Source organism: Anser brachyrhynchus, assembly GCF_964034855.1.
Source record: "Anser brachyrhynchus genome assembly, chromosome: 1".
NCBI classification, from domain to species: domain Eukaryota; kingdom Metazoa; phylum Chordata; class Aves; order Anseriformes; family Anatidae; genus Anser; species Anser brachyrhynchus.
In genome coordinates, this window is record NC_137694.1 from 97,863,501 (window position 1) to 97,867,315 (window position 3,815).

A 3,815-nucleotide genomic window follows, 5' to 3' on the forward strand; every position below is an offset into this window, starting at 1 on the left:
CAGCTGATGTTTTGTCAAGTAACATTCAAAATCATTTTTATTTTGAAAAACAAAAACAAAACAAAACTGATCCTATTTCACATTCTTTTTATCCCTGTACTTTTGTGAATTGTTAATAGTTATTCCAATACATGTATAGCACATTCTAAAATGACTCACAAAATTTCAGTTCACATTTCCTCTATGAAAAAAAAAATCTTTGAAAATGTATCTTTGCTCAGTTAGATTCAGTAGGGGACATTAAAAATTCAATATTTGCCATGTTGCAATGACTTCTGGACAGAAAACAGTTCCTTTAGGCTGCAGTAGGTTCTTCTAGTCTAAATATAAGGGGAATTATAAGTACACACTTGCAACAGTACTAAATATACCACACTGTACCACAATACAGCTACAATCCCAATTATCACCTTTTCCTTTATTTTTTCTTATCATTTCTATCTTTCATTACAGATACAGTATTTATTTTTTATAATGATTAATATGCAAAAATTGGTTCATAGAAACCAAGTAACAAGAATGGGTCTAATTAAAAATTCATATTATTACAAAAATAACCATTAGATTAATCAATATGAAGACTGAGATATTCAGATCAGTAGGATTTTTTTAGTTCTAACATTCATCCTGCTTTAAGGACATCAGGACAGTTGATTTAGTAAAAATCTTAGCTGAGATACATCAACACACAGTATTCAGATTAAAATCATGTTGGGAGCTATATTGCAAGCTAGTAGATACCTCCATTATGAGAATGCCTCATATTTTATAGAATAAATATCATGTTTGTATAGATTAAGGTCTGACGGAAACAATTCAAGAGGGATTGTACACTTTCAACTGAAGATATACCCGCAAAAGTGAATGGATAGTTTGGGATTAAACTAATATTTGCTGTAATCTTACCCAAACCAATGAGATTCAAAAATCAATTCAACTCATTCCTATTAAAGAATTATGTTTATTATGCTGTAGAGTTTTCAAATTATGAACACTTTAATACAAATACTTTATGCAGTAAAATCTGTTTCTTCAAGTTGCTATCCCTCAAAGCATGTGATCCATTTGATACTATTATTTTGTTACATATACGTATATGACCTACATATATAACTTCTACCTACATTTTCCTTAAACATACACAAAATGATCTCCACGTTTTTCTCCATTTAGTACAGGTCAATGGATTATTCATGTTTTTGTCCTCTTATGAGGCCAAAATGAGACTAGACAAAGTTTCTGAAATACATTGTATTATAAAAAGCTGTTTTTCAGGTAATAAATTATTTATTTTACAGTAGAGTTTAGAGATTCCAGTGAGACCAATGTACCAGGCATTGCAGTGACACAGACTGAGAGACAGTTGTCACTTGAAAGAACTCTTCAGACAAGACAAGCAAGAAGTAGAAGTGCAAGAACTACTTTTTTAGATGCATTGAGACACACAGACTGGAGTTACTTTCTTGAGGTTACACGGGAAATCAGTGACAGAGTGCTGAACTTTTATCACAAGTTACACTCCACTGCTTTAACAACAAAGCCTTCCTTCCTATCTATTAATTAATATAAAAGCCACAACAAAAATCCCAGTATTACATCTGCACCATTAACTCAGCATTTCCAAACATCATACCACTTTTCATTTGCATAACTAGCATGAAGAAATTCAAAGTACTATATACTCTGAATGAAGCAAAACCAAATAGAATTAGATTGTTCTTACTTTGGAAGCAGTAAAACAAACAAACAAATGAAAAACAAAACAAACAAACAAACAAAAAAACAGAAGGATTAAGGATAAATTCATCTCACCTAACCTTGGCCACCTAAAAGACACTGTTTAGGTTGTTTCTTCCGACACTGAAACGAGGTGAGCATCTCGAGAGTGAGATTCCTTCTCTTCTCAGATACATGGCTAAGTAAATCACCAGAGAAGCCTCTCCCTTTCCTTTATCAATAGAGATAGCCCAGGTGCCATGACTAAGTGCCTGATGTTTAGATGAATGAGCTAAAAATTCCTATCCTAGCACAAAGTAGATCTCCCCAAAGTTCCCTTCGTATCTTTCCTAAGAGGCAAAACTCTGGCAGGCCAAGGTCTATACGTGTTAGTGCACATATGCGAGAAGTTAGGTGCATACTGCTAGATCAATTAATGCACTGACAAAAATCAGATCAAAAAACAGAACTCATTGCTTCTTAGCATCTGCATAGCCCAAATGTTGACCACCATTTCTTGAGTTACTGACAATGGGAACAAATGGCAGTAAATCCCTAGGTCTAGCTGAGACTGGTGCAGCACTTAGCCCATAGTGCTAACCAGCAGAACCCCAGCAGGAATACTCAGGGTGCTGACACAACATAAATAATGTTTATAAATAAAACTCACATCAAAATAAGATTTCTCAAAGAAAGGTGATGAAAGTCTGCTACCAGACTTTGATCAAAAGTCCTGCTATTCAGAGAAGGAAATACCTCTGAATCCCAGGGAAAATGAATCTGGTTGTGACTGACATAACCTTTAAAGAACAGAAATGCTTATATCATTGTCTCTGTAAATCCACAGATTAGATTTGGGGTCCAAAAATGCTTGACTTTTCCATGCCATCTTGCACACTTCTAATCTGGCACTAAACTACATGATAGGATTTTGAAGCTCTAAGCTAAATGTGAAGTAGTATTTCAAGTAGCTCTTCTGAAATGAAAACTGGCTAACATAAAATTCAAATGATCACAGAATCACAGAATCGTCTAGGTTGGAAGAGACCTCTAAGATCATCTAGTCCAACCTCTGTCCTAACACTAACAAGTCCTACACTAAGCCATATCACTAAGGGCTACATCTAAACGTCTTTTAAAGACCTCCAGGGATGGTGACTCCACCACCTCCCTGGGCAGCCCATTCCAATGCCTAACAACCCTTTCGGTAAAGAAGTTCTTCCTAACATCCAACCTAAACCTCCCCTGGCGCAACTTTCGCCCATTCCCCCTCGTCCTGTCACCAGGCACGTGGGAGAACAGACCAACCCTCACCTCTCTACAGCCTCCTTTAAGGTACCTATAGAGAGCGATGAGGTCTCCCCTGAGCCTCCTCTTCTCCAGGCTAAACAACCCCAGCTCCCTCAGCCGCTCCTCGTAAGACTTGTTCTCCAGACCCCTCACCAGCTTCGTTGCCCTTCTCTGGACTCTCTCAAGCACCTCCATGTCCTTCTTGTAGCGAGGATGCCTCTTCCAACATTAAAACGGACAACAGGCATGAAAACTGCAGTACCTCCAACAAGAGAATGACTTAGACTAACAGCTTCCATTCTGTGCATGCAAAGCTAAGAAATGTATTTCAGTATTTTTGCCAAATAAAACATGGAAAAGAGTTCTCTCAAAAAATCACAGGATTGTGATGGAGTTGCATGAAAAAACACCAGCGCTTTCACTTAATCACCTTCCGAGCCATAAAGGGTATGAGAAAGCTACAGGACCTTGAGAATTAGATTTTGCAAATTGAAAGTTCTCCCCTTTGGATACTGCCCCAAAGGCCCCATTGGGGGGGCACTGAAGCACTGAAGTCTTCGGTTTAAGCAAAGCACTGTTGTGTGGTGAACTATCCTGAATCTCGCATACTTTTCACAAGCCCAGCAGTTAGCATTGAGCCAACAGCTAGGAACACCACCGTCAGGCTCACGCTTCTCAGTTTTAGCAAGTTTCTGTTTCAAATGAAAGTTATGCTAAAAAGTTATGAAAGTTATGCTAAAAATGAAAGTTAAGCTAAAATGCCCAAAGCAGTATCAGTATTGCCATTACGAATGGTTATCTGTTACCAG

At 37.4% G+C, this 3,815-nt stretch overlaps 1 protein-coding gene and 1 long non-coding RNA gene across 12 annotated transcripts in view; one reads left to right on the plus strand and one right to left on the minus strand.

The window, feature by feature from the left end:
- The window catches only part of LOC308188313 (uncharacterized protein), a 421,245-nt gene that overhangs the window by 368,333 nt on the left and 49,097 nt on the right, over positions 1-3,815 (minus strand). The gene's annotated exons all lie outside the window — the stretch shown is intronic.
- LOC308188316 overlaps positions 1-3,815 on the plus strand; it is a 42,134-nt gene that overhangs the window by 8,180 nt on the left and 30,139 nt on the right. The gene's annotated exons all lie outside the window — the stretch shown is intronic.